Below are 21,281 nucleotides of genomic sequence, written 5' to 3'. Positions count from 1 at the left end.
AGTTTATGCACAATGTGATTTTGATAAATTATTTTATATACATTAAACTTTACTCTGTCTGCCTTTAGAAAGAATAGCAAGCACAAATAGGTTCTACATATAATTAGAGATCACCCTCTACATACCAGTCACAGATCTACATGCTGAATACAAATTTATGAACATAACAGGTAAAGGATTTGCCTTCCATGATGGAGAGAGATAAATTATAAACATAATAATTAAGGGAATGTTGTAGTGTAGTTGATTGGTTGAGTTGACTATAAGCCATGAGAGCAGGCAAGGAGAATGCACATGCTGTGTGAGGTGAGGAAGAGCAGTAGTTATACAATGGAGTTAAAATGATTTTTGCATTATTCTCAAGTATTACAATAACCTTTCCTGTATCTATATGTGATGTTTTTATATATGAGTGTGCTTTGTGTCAACATATTCCTCCTATTTTAGTCTTCATTGTCTTCTATGAGGTGTGTCAAAATTGAACTTGATTGTGGTAAATGAAGCTCACTGTATTGTGATGATTTGAGGATCAGGCATCTGAAATTGCTCAAATGTTCCCATTCCACACGGGGACGTTATGGTGATTCTTTTTGCTCATTGATGCTGTTATTTTCACAGAGAAGCCATAGAGAGTCTATCAACTTAACATACTTGGCAATTTAGCAACCCACAGGATCAATGCAACATCCAATTTGTGTCAATCAGTTCATTTGTCCATATCAGGGGATATACCAATTAAGATAAGTTTCACTGGTGCAGCCTGTATGAAAAACAGTATCAAAGTTTCTGAAAGAAATTAAAAATACAGCAACCACATGACTCAGCAATCTCTCTGCTCAGTGCATACCCAAAGAATACGAATTCAGTGGCTCATAGACTCCTGAATTCATTCAAAATAATAAATAAATTTATAAATTTAATAAATAAATTTATTCACATTCACAATAGAGAAGACAGTGAAACAACCTGTGTCCATCAAATATGAATAACAAAATTATTATATATGTACCTATATGAAAAATATTATTCAGTTTTTAAAAATAAGGAAATTCTGCTATTTAAGAAAACACGGAAGAACCAGAAGGACATTATGGTAACTGAGATAAGTGAGACACACGAATCTATGAAAAAAAAAAAAGTAGATATTATAGAGGCAGAGAATAGAATAGTGGTTACCAGAGACTGCAGAAAGAAGACAACGGGAGGGAGAGGCTGGCCAACAGTTACAAAATTACAATTAGATATGAGGAATCAGTTCTGGTGTTCTATTGCACATGGATGACTGTGGTTAACAGTTAAGTTTTGATTATCACAGAGGAGCTAGAGGACAGGCTTTTGAATGTTTTGCCACAAAGAAATGATAAATATATGAGGTAATAGATACTTTAACTACCCTTAACCAATTATTACACAACATATACATGTACAAAAATATCATATTGTATCCCATGAGTATATACAATTACATTGTGGAAATTAAAGTAAATACATATATATATAAGTTTGAATACATAGAAACAGAGAATAAAATGGTGATTACCAAGGATGTGGATGGGGACCAGCAAGAAAGGGAAAGATGTGAGTCACAGGGTAGGAAATTGCATATATGTAGGGTAAGTCTAGAGATTTAATGTACAACATAAGGAAATTATTTATAATATGGTTTTGTAAACTGGAAATTTACTAAGAAAGTATATTTTAGGTGCTCTTACATCAAAAAATAAAAAATAAAAATGTTACCTATGTGGGATAATGAATGTGTTGATTTGCTTGGTTATAGTGACCATTCCACTATGTATAGGTATACCAACTATGGTGTACACCTTAAAAATATAGAATTTTTCAAAATAATAAATTTCTTAAGGTCTGTCATAAAAGCTTCCAGAGTTTTACTTTTATTTTTTTCTGTGCCTGATTTTTTAAACATATTTTTAACTATTGAAACATCATTGATTGTACACATCTGAGAAGTAGAGCATTGAATATCAATACCTATGTGCAATATGTGATGCTCAACTCAGGATAATTACTGTATTTATCATTACACAATTTAATCATTTTTGTGGTCCTTTACCAATTTCTTACTACCTTCTCCTCCCCCTCCACTTTTCCCTCCTCAGCCATACCACCCTGAACTTGCCAGATCTCTTCTAATTCTGTTTTTTTCTTTTCCCTACTTGATTGTTACTATTTCTTATCTCTCAGAAAACTGGAATAATTATTGCTTAAAATCATGTTTTAATTGTTTTTGTATATTTTCATGAGAAGCCTCTGATGAATAACCCTTGTTGCCCCTTTTTAATGAGGCTGGCTTTCCTGAAATTTGGTTCACATGAGTGTTTTTAACATTTTGATTAGGACCATTTGTTTGACTACAGTGTTTTCATAAGTCTAATTGGAGAAAGCAAAAGGAGATAATCCCATGATTTGGATAATGCTATATTCTAATGAATTCATAAAATTATATGTAGCAATTTACGTATTTGTCATGTTCTCTGGACATACTTCTACCACAAATATTTCCAAATGACCTACTTTTCATATGTTTTCATCATTTTTAACATTTATGAGACTTTGTTTACATCATAGAGATAGGGAATAGTTTTCTTAGTTCACCATTATGAAATTAAATTATTTGTGTAGCCAAGCCAGTTTGAAAAACTAATTCATTGGGCCCAGCCTGGCCAAGTGCTGACAAGAGAGGCATCCCCCCGGAGAGGCCTGAGGCCCATCGAGACCATGTACCCTAAGGTGCAAGTGCACAACGGAGCAGGTAGGCCTCGCCACTGCCAGACCGCATACCTGGCCTGGCTGAGTGCACAACACCGGAGAGGTGCCCCCCTGGTGAGGCCTGAGAGCAGCAGTGACCACGTGCCCAAGGTGGCAGTGGGCAACCAAACAGACACTGAGGCATCCATGCCAAATTGGGACCCCACCAGGATCCTAGCCAGACAATAGTGTCAAACCAGTGGACCATGAAATACCTTGCTATAATGACTAAACATCAAAGGAAAGATACCAGAAATATGAAAAATCAAGAAAGCACACCACTAAAGCGTAGTAACTCTCAAGCTCTAGATCCTATAGAACAAAACAACCTTGAAATGTCTGACAAGGAATTTTGAGGGATAATTCTAAGGAAATTAATGGGATACAAGAAAACTCAGCTAGACAACCCATAGAAACAAGGAAAAACAAGGTATACATGGCCTGAAAGAAGAAATGTACAAGGAGATCTATGCCCTGAAAAAGAATGCAGCAGAGCTTGCCAAGCTGAAGAATTCATACAAGGAAATAAAAAGCACAAAACAGAATTTAACAAGCAGGCTTGCAGAAGCAGAAGACAGAACTTCTGACATTGAAGATGGGCCATTTGAAATAACACAGGCAGAAAAAAAAAAGATAAAAGAATTAAAAACATTGAAGAAAATCTAAGAGAGATATCAGACAACATTACGCACTCAAATATCCAAGTCATGGGTATTCCAGAAAGGGAAGAAAAAGGAGATTGGGTTGAAAACATATTCAACAAAATTGCAGCAGAAAACTTCACAGGTATAGGAAAAGACAAAGATCTTCAGATTTAGGAGTCTCAAAGACCCCCAAATGTATTCAACCCAAAAAGGTCTTTTCCAGGACATGTTATAGTCAAACCAGAAAAATTCAAAGACAGAGAATCTTAAAGCTGCAAGAGAGAAGTCTCAAGTCACCTAGAAGAGAGCCCCAATCAGACTAAAATTAGACTTCTCATCACAAACTATAAAAGCCAGAAAGGAAAGGGATGCTATATTCAAAATACTAAAAGACAGAGATTGCCAGCCAAGAATACTATACCCCGCAAGGCTATCCTTCCAAAATGAAGGTCAAATAGTATCTTTCTCAGACAAACAAAAACTGTGGGAGTTCACTACCACACAACCACCCTTACAACAAATTCTCAAGGGAGTACTGGGTTTGGTACCTGGAAAATAACGACCACTGCCATAAAGACACAAGAAAAACCAAAACCCCATAGTAAAGTAAAAATGCCAACAATGAAGAGAGAGATAAAAGAAAAGTTTATCTACAACACAAGGAAGCAGCAAATACAGAAGAGAAACAGTAAATCAGAAAGAAAGGAACAAAAGACACTTAAGACAACCACACATATCAATAAAATGCTAGGAGTAAATCAACACTTTTCAATAACAACTCTTAATGGAAGAGGATTAAATTCCTCAATCAAAAGACACATATTGGTTGACTGGATTAAAAAGGAGGAACCAACTATATGCTGCCTTCAAGAAACCCACCTCAACTCTAAAGACTCACATAGACTAAGAATAAAAGGATGGAAAAAGTTTTACCATGCAAACAGAAATGAAAAAGGAGCTGGAGTAGCTATTCTTATATCTGATAAAGTAGCCTTTAAACTAAAACCATATAAAGAGATAATGAAGTCCACTACATAATGATAAAAGAATTCATCCATCAAGAAGACATAACAATCATAAATATATACACATCCAATGTTGGAGCAGCCAGATTTAGAAAACAAACTCTATTAGACCTAAAGAAGGAAATAGACACTACCATAATAGCAGGGGACCTGAACACCCCACTGTCAATATTGGACAGATCATCTAGGCAATGAATCAGCAGAGAAAAATAAGATCTAAACAATACTATAGACCAATTAGACTTGGCAGATATCTACAGAACATTCCATCCAACAACTTCAGAATATTCATTCTTCTCATCAACACATGGATCATTCTACAGAATAGATCACATATTAGGTCACTAATCAAGTCTCAACAAATTTAAAAAAATGGAATTATCCCATGTATTTTCTCAAACCACAATGGATTAAAATTAGAAATCAATAACAAATGAAATTCTGGAAACTATATGAACACATGGAAATTAGACACCATTCTACTTAATGACATATGGATCCAAGAAGAAATCAAGCAGGAAATCAAAAAATTTATAGAAACTAATGAAAATAATGACATCTCATATGAAAATCTGTGGGATACTGCAAAAGCAGTACTAAGGAGGAAATTTATTACCTTAAATGCTCACTTCAGAAGAATGGAAAGATGGCAAGTGAACAACCTAACACTTCACTTTAAAGAACTAGAAAAACAAGAACAATCCAAACCTAAAGTTAGCAGACGGAAAGAAATCATTAAGATCAGAGCAGAACTTAATGAAATTGAAACCCAATGAATCAAAAAGTTGGTTTTTGGAAGAGATAAATAAAATTGAAAAACCATTAGCATGACTAACAAAAAAAAGAAGAGAGAAGATCAAATAACAAAAATTAGAAATGAAAAAGGTGATATTACATCTGATACCTCTGAAACATAGTATTAGAGACTACTATAAACAACTATATGCCAACAAGTTTGAAAATCTGGAGGAAATGGATAAACTTCTGGACACATAAAAACTACCAAAACTCAGCCAAGATGATGTACAAAATCTGAGTAGACCAATAACAATAAAATAGATCAAAGCTGTTATCAGAAAGATCCCAACAACAACAAAAAAAACCCCAGGACCAGATGGGTTCACAGCAGAATTCTAACAAACATTCCAAGAGGAATTGACACCAATTGTTTACAAACTATTCCAAAAGATTGAAACAGAGGCTATTCTCCCAAACTCATTCTATGAAGCAAACATCACCCTGATACCAAAACCAGATAAAGATACAACAAGAAAAGAAAACCACAGGGCAATATCTTTGATGCATATAGATGCAAAAATCCTCAATAAAAGACTAGCTAACAGAATATAGAAACACATACTCGAAATTATACACCATGATAAAGTGGGATTCATCCCAGGGATGCAAGGTTGGTTCAACATAAGCAAATCAATAAATGTGATACACCATATCAATAAAATCAAACAGAAGGACCATATGATCATCTGTATTGATGCTGATAAGTCATTTGATAAAATTCAACACTCATTCATGAGAAAGACTCTCTACAATTTAGGCATAGATGGAATGTATCTCAACATAATTAAAGCCATATATGATAAACTCACTGCCAATATCACTTTGAATGGGTCACACTACCTGACTTTAAATTATATGACTAAGCTATAATGACCCAAACAGCATGATACTGGCATATAAACAGACACCCTGATCAAAAGAATAGAATAGAGAATCCAGAAGTCAACCCATACACCTACAGCCATCTGATCTTTGAAAAAGGCACCAAGCCTATACACTGGAGAAGAGACTACCTCTTCAGCAAATGGTGCTTGGATAACTGGATATCCATATGCAGGAGAATGAAACTAGAACCATACCTGTCACAAGATACTAAAAATAACTAAAAATGGTATAAATAATTAAATATGTACCCTGAAATAATAAAACTTCTTAAAGAAAACATAGGAGAAACACATCAGGAAGTAGGACTGGGCACAGACTTCATGAATACAACCTCAAAAGCACACACAACCAAAGGAAAAATACAGAAATGGGATTATATCAAACTAAAAAGTTTCTGCACAGGAAAAGAAAAGAAAGAAAAGAAAAAAAAAAAAAAACAATTCACAGTGTTAAAAGACAAACAAGACAGTGGGAGAAAATATTTGCAAAATATACATCTGACAAAGGATTAATATCCAGAATATACAAGGATCTGAAACAACTTTACAAGATAAAAACATGTAACCCAATTTAAAAGTAGGCAAAAAAGCTAAATAGACATTTCTCAAGGGAGGATTTACGATTGTCCAACAGACACATTAAAAAATGCTCAACATCACTCCACATTTGGGAAATGCATATCAAAACCACACTGAGATACCATCTCACCCCAGTTAGGATGGCTCATATTAAAAACACTGTGAGTGATAAATGCTGGTGCGGTAATGGAGTAAAAGGAACTCTGGTACACTGTTGGTGGGACTGCAAAATGGTGCAGCCTCTGTGGAAAATGGTATGGAGGTTCCTAAAACAATTGCAGATAGACCTACCATATTGCACAGTTATCCCACTGCTGGGAATATAACGAGAGGAATGGAAATCTTCAAGTTGAAGGTATACCTGTTCTCCAATGTTCATTGCAGCACTCTTTACAATAGCTAAGAGCTGGACCCAGCCCAAATCTCCATCACCAGATGAGTGGACACGGAAACTGTGGTATATCTACACAATGGAATACTACTCTGCTATAATAAAGAATGAAATACTGCCATTTACAACAACATGGATGGACCTGGAGAGAATTATATTAATTGAAACAACTCAGGCACAGAAAGAGAAATATTATACCTTGTCATTTATTTGTGGGAGCTAAAAATAAGTAAATAAATACACAAGTAAACTGAGGGAGGAGGGAAGAAGACACAACAATTACAATTCCTTGAAGTTGATATGACGAGCGAACAGATAAGAGTTTGTTGGGTGGGAGGGGGGAGAAAGAGGTGGGAAGGAGGTTTTGATAATGGGCCACAATAATCAACCACATTGTATATTGACAAAATAAAATAAAATTTTAGAAAAAGAAAAAATTAATTCATTAAAATATATATACATCTATATTGTCACATGAGGTTAAATATTACTAAAAAGCTCATGCAATTGATTTCTCACTTATTTAGAGAAAACTGCATGCCCATGTGTTAACTATTCATGTATAAATAAAAATAAATATTTTTGTTCCTTATGAAATATATGTAGGACAAAGATATAGTGTAAAATTATTTTGTTTATATATGTTTTACTCAAATTATCTTCAGTGAATAATTAGGACTTTTACAATAGAAGAATATAAAAGTTGCTAATATCTGAATTGGAAAAAAATGAATGGCAAATAAACATAACCTAATACCCCTGTTCTATGATTAATCTAAGTGTCTTTCCATAGTCACTCAAATGAGAAATCAAAAATAGAACAAACTGTACTGAGATTTATATATATATATATATATATATATATATATATATTTGGTTTTAAAATATATCCACAAATACTTTCTTAAAAAAATTTAAATACTTGTTTTTTTGTTTATTAGCTTTTTTACTTTTATTTTATTTTATCAATATGCAATGTGGTTGATTAGTGTGGCCCATTACCGAAACCTCCCTTCCTCCTTCCTCTCTCCCCTCCATCCCAACAACCACATACGTGTTCACTTGTCATATCAACTTCAAGGAATGGTGAATGTTGTGTCTTCTTCCCTCCTTGCCCCCCAGTTTACTTGTGTATTTATTTACTTATTTTTAGCTCCCACAAATAAGTGAGAAGGTATAATATTTCTCTTTCTGTGCCTGACTCATTTCACTTAATATAATTCTCTCCGGGTCCATTCATGTTGTTTTAAATGGCAGTATTTCATTCTTTTTTATAGCCAAATAGTATTCCATTGTGTAGATTTACCACATTTTCCGTGTCCACTCATCTGGTGTTGGAGATTTGTGCTGGGTCCAGCTCTTAGCTATTGTAAAGAATGCTACAATGAACATTGGAGAAAAGGTATGCCTTCGACTTGAAGATTTCCATTCCTCTGGGTATATTCCCAGCAGTGGAATAGCTGGGTCATATGGTAGATCTACCTGCAATTGTTTTAGGAACCTCCATACCATTTTCCATAGAGGCTGCACCATTTTGCAGTCCCACCAATGGTGTACCAGAGTTCCTTTTACTCCGCAACCTAGTCAGCATTTATCATTCACAGTCTTTTAGATATTAGCCATCCTAACTGGAGTGAGATGGTATCTCAATGTGGGTTTGATTTGCATTTTGCAATTGTTGAGTTATGTTGAGCATTTTTCATCTGTCTGTTGGTCATTCGTTTATCTTCCTTTGAGAAATGCCTGTTTAGCTTTCTTGCCCATTTTTAAATTGGGTTACTTGGTTTTTTGTTGTAAAGTTGTTTCAGATCCTTGTATATTCTGGATATTAATCCTTCGTCAGATGTATATTTTGCAAACATTTTCTCCCACTCTCTTGTTTGTCTTTTAACTCTGTTAATTGTTTCTTTTGTTGTGCAGTAGCTTTTTAGTTTGATTTAGTTTAGTTTTATTTCATGCTACAATTATATTTTGCAAATCATTATTAAAGTACATCTGTTTTCATTATAGGTTTCTTCCTTTGTGAATTGTCTGTACGTGTAGTACTTTGTTTATGGTCCTATGGATTTTGCATCTATTATTAATTGATTCAATAATTATATCAATTTTCTCAAGTATATGGTTTCTTCTTTTACTATTTTTGGTATTATTTCTATGATGAACTCTTTAAAATTTTTAAGCATAAAATGCATCATTCTTTATGATTTTGAGGTTTTTAAGGATCTCTCTTCCATGCTTAATTATATAAACCCATATAAACACACACATACACAAGATTGGTCCTTAGTTATATGATTTCTATATGCACAGATAATGGATATCTATGACCATGTCTCTGTTTTTTTTTTCTTTGAAAGAACGATACATATGATATCAAAAGGGAAGGACCACTAGACAAATGAAACAAATTCTTAGGTTTTGTGTAGAAATGTATTGTGGTAGGAGATGCTCTGCTTTGTACTGCAGAGGTGTTATTTAAATTTATTAATCTAAATTTAGGAAAATATCCTTTGGTTGTACTCTGTTATTTAAGGATATTGTCTTACTGTCATTACTGTACAAGGGAACTCTTGAGAAAGAGATGTGTTCCCAAAATCATAATTAAAAGTAATGAATAGAGATGGAGGAAAGAAAAGAAAACACCACTACTAAAACTTATCTTTGAAGGAAATATATTATTGTGATGAAAATAAGTTCTGCTAGAAGCAGGGGTAAACATGAATGTAGTCTAGATCTTTTGTGTGCCTTCCTTCCTGGGCCTGGACAATGAGGAATGCTGGCATCTGTAAGAGCATCACAGAGTAGTAGGAACCAAAGGAAAACAAAGCCAAAAGCAGAGTAGGTGCCAGTCCTATAGGAAATCTCACAAAGATGGGAGGGATATTAGTTCTGTGAAGAGCCAATTCTGCCAGGCAGTTGCACTTTACTCTGAATTGTGATTTTCTTTTGTTATTTTTGAGTTTAAGTATAATCTTGACAAGTAAACTGTCTAGTATCTATCTTCTGTGAAAAATGACAGGGTTGAATTTCTGTCCATACTTTGTATAATATAGTAAAAGAAGCAGCATCACACCTTCACCAATGATCTGAGATTATGTGAGCAATGGCTTTTTTTTTTTTTGGACTAGGCCATATTTAATCAAGTTAGTCAGACATAACTATAATATTATTCATAATTTTGACTTTGAGATTGTATGCAACTTGAGTTATATAGAGATAAAATAAAATGATCTAAGAAATTTTAAAGTAAATATTACATACACATAAGCCTGTGTGGTTGTATTTTGCATATATAAACCAGTCTTATCTATGTACATGTATGGGTAAATATGTATATATACACATATATAGTGTATATTTACAAATATCCCTATGAATATAGTAAAAGAAAAATGGATGATACAGTTTTTATGCATTTAACAATAGTAACAGTATAAGTAGAGGTTGCCAATGATCTTTGTTTTAAAATTTCCAAGAAGAACAAATTAAACTATTTAATTAAAACAAAATTCTCACCATATTCTATTAATTTTGAGGTGCAGAATATCATTCTCAATTTATTTCAATTTAATTTTCAGTGTGAAATATATACTTTATTGATAAACCAGTTTTTCCCAAACACTTTTTGCATTGCCGCTTTTACATCTTTGTCCTTAAACTGTAGATGATGGGATTCAGCATGGGAATCACAATGGTGTAGAATATTGACACTATCACGTCATCTTCCAAAGTGTAGCTGAAACTTGGTCTCACATACATGAAGAGAAGAGTTCCATGGAAAATGAACACTCCTGTTAGGTGAGAGCCACATGTAGAGGACACTTTTCGTCTCCCTTCAGCAGAGTGCATCCTCAGAACAGACACCAGAATGAAACCATAGGAGACCAGGACTATTAGGATAGTTGATATCTCCATAGAGTCAGCAAAGTAGAAGAGTAGCAGCTGGTTTGTGTGAGTGTCAGAACAAGAAATAGTGAGGAGAGGAGGGATATCACAAAAGATGTGTCTAATTTCATTGGATCCACAGAAGGACAGGCTGAATGTGGCCACTGTGTGTATAGTAACATGTAAAATGTCAGCAACATAGGAAGCAATGATGAATGGCACGTAGACTCTGGGTGACATGCTCACCGAATACAGAAGTGGGTTTTAGATGGCTAAATAACGATCGTAGGCCATTGCAGCCAAGAGAAAGCATTCCGTGGTTCCAAAAGTAGTAGCGAGAAACATTTGTGCTGCACATCCAGGGAATGTAATGACTTTATCCTTTGACATAAAGCCTACTAACATATTTGGTATAATAACTGAGGAATAGCAGCCATCCACAGAAGACAACACACTCAGAAAATAGTACATGGGGGTGTGAAGCCTGGAATCCCCAATGACCAGTACAATCAGCCCTAAATTTCCCATGAGAGTAAAGAGGTAAATTGCTAGAAACAAGAAGAAAAAGGTGATCTGCAGTTCAACATTTTCTGTGAGGCCCTTCAGTACAAATATGGTAACTTCAGTGACATTCTCCATATTGGAATCCCACAGAACAAACTTGAAGGTATTTATAAAATTATAGTTCAGATAAGTGTAAACAAGAATACTTTGACTCAGGAGGACATGAAAGGTCTCGGTGCACACACACATTTTTGTACTCATGATTTTCTAGGAGCACATCAGAAGACAGTGACTAATATTAATATCATTCCCTACAAAATCAAATCAAAGGCAGACTTCATTACTCACTAGTTGAATTCTTGCCATTACAAATACCACCAGGTCAACTGGTTGATTTACTACTGAATTCTATTAGTTGTTTTCATATTAAACAACATTAAAACACCAAGTAAGTGACTAAAAACAATTCCTGCTGACATCCAAACACATGAGATAGAGTATCAGTGGACAGAGCATTGGAACAGATACCAGAGTTCTAGATCTTTCAGCAATTGTGTACAAGGAATTGCTATACTATATAAAAACATATAGTCTATTAGGTGTACATTTATTTACCTCTACAAACATAAACATAACATGTATTTTAATTTTTTTCTGGGTTCCAGTAAGCATTCATTTTTAATTCTTAGGCAGACTCTTAATAAATTAGATTTTGATGAACATATTTGATTCACATATATAACAGAGAAGAACTAGATTGTTTAGTACTTGGTGTTTAGTATCTAAAATGTTTAGTAGAAAACAACATAGTTGCACTTGGCATATTCCCTTCCTTATTCAAAATATTTTTTTGGAATACTTGAAATTTTCTCTTATCTGTGGAATGGCAAATACTGGCTTCCGTACACTGTGAACAAGGCTAATTTAGATTGTTTATATGTACTTACTCAACTGTTGATGAAACCCATAGGGGATGTCCTGAGGGGAATATACCCCAACTATCATCTGGTTCAAAATAACAATATAATAATTTACTGGATAATACAAAAGTCAATGGTTCTTTAATAAGGCACTACATGCTGAAACTCATTGAATGAATAGAGTTCTTTGGACTCATTTAAAATGCTTAAGATTTGCATTCACCTTATAATTAGTGATATTGAAAATCTCTGTGCACATCTGTCGGCCACTTGCATGTCTTCTTTGGAGAAAAGTGTATTCAAGTCCTTGTCCAGTTTTAATTGAAATTATTATTATTGTTGTTGTCACTGCTATTGAGTTGTAGGAGTTCCTTATATACTTTTGATATTAATCCCTTGTTAGATACACGGTGCACAAACATTTTATCTGATTTTATACGTTTTCTTTTCATTCTGGTGATTGTTTTCTTTGCTCTGCAGAAGGTTTTCAGTATGATGTAGTGCCATTCATCTAATGTTGTTTTTGTTACTTGGCTTTTGGGGTCGTATCTACAGAATCATTGCCAAGCCCAAAGTTCTGAAGCTTTTCCCTTATAATTTCTTCTAAAAATTTTAGTTTCATGACTTATATTTAAATCTTTAATCCATTCTAAGTTGTTTTTCTATATGGTATATAACAGAGTCCATCTTCTTTACGTTGCATATATGTATTAAGTTTTCCCAGTCCCAATTGTTGAAGAGGCTATCCTGTCTTGATTCTTGGCAACTTTGTTTAATAGAAGTTGGCCATGTACTTGTGGAACTGTTTCTGGGATCTCCATTTTGTTTCATTCCTCTATATGTTTGTTCTTATTTCAGGACTACACTACTGCATTATCACAGCTTTGTAATATGCATTCTTTTTTTAAATTTTCGTATTCCAGTATTTACTTATTTCCTTTTCCTTTTATTATTATTTTTGATTGTACATATTTATGGGGTACAGAGTGATATTTTGATGATGTATACAATGTGTGGATGTTTAAACCGAGTTCATCACAAACATTTATCATGTCTTTTGTTGAGAACATTTGAACTCCTCTCTTCTAGCCATTTGAAAATATATAATAAATTATTCTTAATTGTACATAGCTAGGACAACTGTAGAACACTAGAACTTATTCTTTCTATCTAGCTGAACGTTTGCATACATTAACCACCCACATTGACAACTTTTAGTGAAATCTACTTCTATTCAAAATAACTTTGTTGAAAGGGCATCTGTATTTCATGAAAGAGGGTTTTGGGAAAGGCTCTTTGGAAAGCAGAGATGACAGGTGTGGCCTATGACAGTAGAGACCACAGAAATGAAGGCCTGTGGACTTCCAGGGAGATGGCAATAGCTGCTCAAACCAAACATTTGCAGACCACTTGTGCCTCGGGCACGTGGTCACCATGGGTGTCAGGCCTCTTCGGGGGCCACCTCTCTGGTTGGCGAGCACTGAGCCAGGCTGGGGATGGCATCCAGCAGTGGCGAGGCCTACCTGCTCAGTCACATGCTGGTGCCACGGGGCACATGGTCACCATGGGTCTAAGGCCTCTCTGGGGGGGGGCGCCTCTCTTGTCGGCACACACTCGGAGGGACTGAGATTTATAAATTTTTATAGTACATTTTGTTTACTTTAAAAGTTACTCCAGTTCATTATCAAATAGATTTATTAGTTATTTAAAAAATTTGTAACTATTTTCATAAAATATAAAAATTAAAATAATCAGTGACAGCCATATAACTAAAATTTTTGGTAAGATACCTTAAAGATCAATAGAATTTAATATATTTCACAATAATAATTCAGAAACATCAATACAAGAATAAGAAAAATATAAAAAAGGATTTAGGAACACTAAGAGTTCTACTAAAAATATATGTGTTTTAGTTTAAGATAATAATAATAAGTGTATTATATATTTTCACGTATATGGACACTAATAAACACACTATAAAAATATTCATGTTAAGAAAATCTCAAAATAGAAATTTGTGTCAGAAATTACTTTCTCCACATCACCAAATCAGGTCCAACTGGCATCATTAGGGAACTCTAAATTTTTTTTACAGAAATAGAAGTAATCAATTTTCTTATGTTCTTCTAGGAAACTGAAGAAGAACTATATTTCCCAACTTTATAAGCAGAGTTTTTCCTTGGATCGAAAGCAGATGTATGGGCAGAAAAACTTTACTTCCATTCTCTTACAGTCCTAGCTGGCTCTGAGAATTAAATTGACATGACATAGATTAACAGGAGAAAAGCACAGTACACCTTTTACATGGCACCGGAGCCCTCACAAAGAAGTAGTTAGAGTCAGTTACTCTTATACTGGATTGGGCAAATAATAGTTGTGAAGAACCAACGAAATTACGTGAAGAGGTTTAAAAGATAAAGGCCTGATATCAAATTTCTTAGGGCCGAGCCCGTGGCGCACTCGGGAGAGTGCGGCGCTGGGAGCGCAGCTCCCGCCGCGTGTTCGGATCCTATATAGGAATGGCCCGGTGCATTCACTGGCTGAGTACCGGTCATGAAAAAGACGAAAAAAAAAAAAATCAAATTTCTTCAAATATGTCAATGTAAGATCAGTCAAAATGCAAGCAGGTATTTTTTTTGGTAGAATTTGTCAAGATGAAACTTAAATAATAAGGAAATGCAAAAGTCACAGAATAGCTGATCAAAAGAGGAAGAAAACTGCACAACAAACACTAAGACTAATACTAACTGAATTTGATCCTATTACAAAGCAACAGTTATGAAGACTGCGTAATGGCATAATAATTGTCAAATAGATCGGTGAAAAGAATATTGTCAGTACAGAAATAGACCCACACATTCATTAACAAGTAATTTTCCACAAAGGCCAAGTCACAATGGTAAATCAGGGTAGTAAAGATAGACTTTTCAACAAATCATGCTGGAATAACTAGACATAGATATGAAATGTAGTTTATCTCTTGTTGTAGAGAGAAAATTATGTTAAGTGAAACAAGCCAGGCACAAAAAGAGAAATAGCATGTGTTCTCACTCATAAGTGAGAGGAAGAAAGGAAGGAAGGAGGGAGGGAGGGAGGGAGGGAAGGAAGGAAGGAAGGAAGGAAGGAAGGAAGGAAGGAAGGAAGGAAGGAAGGAAGGAAGGAAGGAAGGAAGGATCACAATAATGCATTGAACTTTCAGTAGGAGAGAACAGAACTGTGATTACTAGAGGTGGGAAAGAGGAAGGGGAGCTAGAGAGAAATTGGTTAATAGACACAAGGAATGATTATGTTTTGTAACAATGAATATGCTAATTATCCTGATTTTATCACCACACACCGTACACAGGTATTGATATTCAATTAAGTGCACCAAAACATGTTTAATCAATTATTTTTCAATTAAAAAATAGATAAATAAAATAAGATTTAAGAAAAAGAAAACTTTTGCATTTTATAAACTTCTCTTGATGGAGTTTTATTCTTTGGCTATCCCAACCAACATTGATACTTAGAACTTATTTTTTTTTAGGTAACTGGTTCAGAAATATTAAAAAATCCTGAATTTTTTTGAGGTTCTATTTTTTACAAATTCATTAAATTTTCACATTATTTTCTAGCCATAAAGTTTTTTTTTTTTTTTTCCACAGCTGCTGGTACAGGGATCCAAACGCTTGACCTTGGAGTCACCAATACTGCACTCTAACCATCTCAGCTAACCAGCCTCTAGCAATAAAAAATTAAGTCCCACTGACTAGACATGGATTCTGCCTTTTACTGAGTGGGTTATACACATATTAATCTTTTGATTTCAGGTCTAGTAATAATCAGATAAACTGACTTCTTTCTGTTGCTGATTTTATTTTTATAGCAGTTTTATTGACATTCAATTCAATGGTATTAGTATATTCACAGAGCTGTGCGACTATCACTGTAATCAATATTGGAGCATTTCCATTACTCCATAAAAACAACCTTGGGCCCATCAACAGTAGTGTTCTCATCTCCCTTAAACACCCACACCTTAATCCCTATGCAACTAACATTCTATTTGGATTTTCCCACCCTGTGCATTTCAAGCAAATATAATCATAAAATATATGGTCCTTTGTATCTGGCTTCTATCACTTAGCAGAAACCTGGACAAATTAGCATTATGTTATAAGACACTGGATTGTATTTAATTTTTTTTGTTTTAACTGACTTTCTCTGACAGTGTTCTGGCAGGGAAGGAGAGAACTGCTAGGTGAAAGTGGACGTACGGATTCTCCACCTGGTGTCCATTTATACTGGGGAATTAGTTCTTTTACAGCTGAACACGTACGAGAGTTGCAGCACCCCAGACGGTCTCCACTAACACTGGAGAGCACTGGTCGCAGGAGCACTGGGCAGTGCCCTCATCTGACACCACTCCAGCAGAGACAGAAAGATGCCTCATTATTGGCTGTGGAGGGACATCCAGGCTCTATATCTGGTTTTTATTTACACCATGTGTTTAAGAGGCAGGGTCATTACCATAAAGCAAAGATGAAACTCCTGTCTTCTTATTTGGATTTTTCTGACATGATTTCTGAAGGGGTGTTAGGACCCCTCATTCCAGTCATTTGAAGGTGGAAGTCTAAACTCTCTCCTTGGCTTTTACTTGCGCAGTTTGGAGTGGAGACACATTTTTTTTCTGTGGTGTTTGGCTGTAGTAGAGGAGTTATTGTCTAAAAATATTTTGTCTTGTGAGGTTGCCCTTTTCCTGCTCTTTTATCCTAAGAGGACTGGATTCTTTTGATGATTTTGTATGTGCACGCATGTAAGTGTGTGTTTGTGTGTGTTTGCACACACACACCTGTTGTCATTTCTGGGTTTCTGCCTTCTTCATCTTCAGGGCTGAGATATCACACACACACATGACTCACTGCTGTCACTGTGTTTTTCCTTGAATTTTACAGTCCTTAGCTGATCTACCTTCTTTTTTCACCCTTGATTATGATTTGCCTTGGAGGATATCTCTTAGGGTTGAATTTTATTAGTGATCTCTGACTTTCCTGTACGTGAATGCTGTTGTCTTTCTCCACACTTGGGAAACTTTTAGCCATTATTTTTTTAGGTATATTTTAAGGTCCTTTTTCTAGCTCATCTCCTTTAAGAACACCTTTTATGTGTACATTAGTCCACTTGGTGATGACCAATAATTTATGTAGGCCTTTTTTATCCTCTGTCTGATCAAGTCTGCTGTTATATCTTTTTATTGAGATTTTTAGTTCAGAAGTTCTGAAATGATCTTTTCTCCTACCGCTCACAGGTTTACTTGTTCCTGTGGGCCCTGGGAATTTCTCTGCCTTTCTCCCAACTTCCGATGACGTGTGGCAATTTTGTCTTTGGGTCATTGACAGCTGTGTTCTTGTGTGGGGGGTGGTGCTGAGGAGCATCTATTCCACCATCCTGCTGATGTCAGAAACCACATTCTAAATTAAAAGCATGATAGCATTTACATTAACCCCCAGAAAAGAAAAATACTTAGGTATAAATCTAATAAAATGTGTACAAGATACATATGAGAAATGCATCAAAACTCTGATAAAAGTTATGGAAGAAGAACTAAGTAAATAGAGAGCTATTCCAAGTTCAGGAAAACAAACACTCAATTTTGTCCAGGTGCCTTTTCAAATTATGCAATTATTTCTTTTTTTTTTCCCTCTTTTATTTATTTATTTATTTAAATTTTATTTTGTCGATATACATTGTGGTTGATTATTGTTGCCCCTTACCAAAACCTCCCTCCCTCCTCCCTCTCCTCCCTCCCACCCAACAATGTCCTTTCTGTTTGCTTGTTGTATCAACTTCAAGTAATTGTAGTTGTTAATTTTTAGCTCCCACCAAGAAGTGAGAACATGTGGTATTTCTCTTTCTGTAATTGATCTATAGAGTTACTGCGATTCCAACTGTAACTCCAGCAAGATATTTTGTGGATATTGACAAACTCATTCTAAAGTTTATATGGAGAGGAAAGAGACCCAAAGTAAACAACATAGCATTGAAGGAAAGGAATAAAATTTAAAAACTGACATTATCCAAATTCAAGACTTACTATGAAGCTACAGTAATCAAGGCAGAGTGGTATAGGCAAAAGAGCAGACAAATATAGCAGTGTAACAGAATAGAGAGCCCAGAAATAAATCCAAATAAATACTGTCAACTAGTTTTAAACAAAGGAGCAAAGGAAATGTGATGGAACAAAGATCGTGTTTTCAATAAAATGTGCCAGAACAGCTGAACATTCACATGCAAAAAGTAAATCTAGACACACACCTTACATCTTTCACAAAAATTAACTTAAAGTGGATCATAACCCTAAATTAACTGCAAAACTGTAAAACTAGAAGATAATATAGTAGAAAGCTTAGTTAACCTTGGGTATGCCAATGATTTTTTAGTTATAACACCAAAGGTATAAACCATGAAAGAAACAATTACAAACTGGCCGTTGTTTGTTTACATAAGCCTTTGTAAGAGTTTTTGACTAGTAGATGGCATGACGAGAGAGAGAATATACATATATTCTGCATATTTTCAGTAGTCTCTCGCAGAAAAATTTTACAAAAAGATAATTGGAGAAGTAGAATTCAATATTTTCAGAAAAGAATATGCAAAAGAAAATTGTTCAGTATATCTTTGAAAATATTCTTCATAACTATATATTTTTTTGTTTTATGCATTTTATAAATTTGGGTGTGAATGATATCATGTCTATTACTTTTGACAATAGTTTTATTATTTTTTTTCTTACTTATAAATAAAAAAATAAAACTACCCACTGGCCTTAAGTAAAGATTAGATACTGGGAGATATGAATTAATACAAAAGAGTAAGAAGTGATAGAATATACTTTCAGAAATTGCTGAGGAAATATAAATACTACAAGTTATTTTTGAACTGTGCTGTCTCAAATATATGCATTTAATTTTATTGGTTTGATATTCATTTAGCATGACGCATTTTTAGTGGATTAGTTTAGATAGAGTAAAATTTACACTTTTTAGTAGTACTGTTCTAAGAGATTACAGTGTTTTAATTGGCACAAAAATTAAGAAATAAAACAGTTCCATTTCCATTGTAAATTTCCTTGTGCCCTTTTATGGAACTTCCTCTCCTACTCTTAAAAGAAAACAATGAAACTAAAAAGAAAAAGAAAAAAAAGCAGTAGAAAAGTATCAATAAAACTCCAACCTGGCTCTTAAAGCAGATTATTTAAACTGATAAATGTAAGTGAAACTGACCAACAAATAAAAAGACACAGTTTAGTTATGAATATGAGGTATGAACACAGACATTTCACTACAGACTCTGTAAATATTAAACTATAGTATAAGACTATTACAAATAAACTTTTGCCCATACATTAGAGACCATAGGTAAAATGGGGAGATTTTTTGTAAGACACTAACTACAAAACATTCTAATTTGCGATGGGGAAACTTAAAGGTTATTCATATAGCAAGAGAAGTGAATTCATAAGAGAAAACTTTCCAAAGGAAACTCCAGATGTAGATGGCATCAGTGGAAAATTCTACCAATTTTAATGAAAAAATAAATTTACACTGTCTTTTCCAGAATGTAGAAGAAATAGTACTTCCCAACTTAATCAGTAAGGTCAGTATTACCCAGATACCAAAAGCAGACAAACACTAAAAATAATATTAATAATAATAATAATTACTTACAGACTGATATTTCTCATGTTACAGATGCAAAAATCCCCAATAAAATATTTGCAAAATTAATTCAACATATATAAAAAGGATAAAACATTACGATGAAATGAGATTTACTTTGCAAATGTAAGCTTAGTTCAGCATTCAAAAATCAATGTAACACATTATATCAACAGAATAAAGAGGAAAAAAACAGATGAATTTCTAAACTGATGTAGAAAAAGCACTTGATGAAATTCAATATTCATTTATAGTGGGAAATAAAAATTAACTCTCAGTAATCTAGAACAAGAAAAAACTTCCTAAAAATGGTAAAGGACATTTTCGATAAAACCTACAGTAAATATCATACCTAAGCAGGAAATGATAAATGTAGGTATTCTTCCCAATATCTGAAAAAAGGCAAGGATGTTTGTCCTCACCACACCTAGTTCACCCAATAATGGAAACCCCATCCTGTGCAGTGAGAAAGGAAAATAAAGACAATTTAGAACAAACAAGTGCGATTGTTTCCATTTTCAGATAACATGATTGTTTGTGCAGACAAAGGATCTAGCAAAAGTTATTAGAACTAAGTGAATACAAGCAATGACTCAGTAGGCAAGATCAACATACAGGATACCATTGTATTTCTGGTCTAAGCAATAAACATTGAAAATTTGCTTGTTTGTTTATTTTTATTTCTGTAATTTCCATGTATTTATTTAATTACGTATTTATATATTTTTAAAATTTTAATTGACTATATACATTCATAGGGCACAGAGCTCACCATCAGCACCTGTGCCCAAGACGTGGTGAGTACATCAATATGATCAGCATTCCCACCCCCTCAAATTGCAATTATTTCCCAGTGTCCCCCACCCAACCTCTCCCCCCAGTTTCATTCTCCCTCCCCTGCAACCCCGGCAACCCTAGGTCTCTTCTCTCCTTCTGAAAGCCCAACACAACACGGTGGTCTTTTCTTTCCTTCCTTCGTTCTCTCTTAGCTCCCAATTACAATTTTAAAAATGCAGTATTTTTCCCTCTGTTCCTGGCTTATTTCACTTAACATAATTTCTCCAAGCTCATACATGTTGCTGCAAATGGCAGAATTTCATTATTTTTTATGGCTGAGTAGTATTACATTGTGTGTATATACTACATTTTTCTTATGCAGTCATTGTCAATGGACATTTA

At 34.4% G+C, this 21,281-nt stretch overlaps 1 pseudogene; it reads right to left on the bottom strand.

The window, feature by feature from the left end:
- Nucleotides 1–10,664: 10,664 nt before the first annotated feature.
- On the bottom strand, nucleotides 10,665–11,674 carry LOC134376479 (olfactory receptor 5T2-like; annotated as a pseudogene).
- Between the last annotated feature and the right edge of the window lie 9,607 nt (nucleotides 11,675–21,281).

Source organism: Cynocephalus volans, chromosome 4, assembly GCF_027409185.1.
Source record: "Cynocephalus volans isolate mCynVol1 chromosome 4, mCynVol1.pri, whole genome shotgun sequence".
Classification (NCBI taxonomy): Eukaryota; Metazoa; Chordata; class Mammalia; order Dermoptera; family Cynocephalidae; genus Cynocephalus; species Cynocephalus volans.
This window is presented reverse-complemented; position numbering and strand designations above follow the sequence as displayed.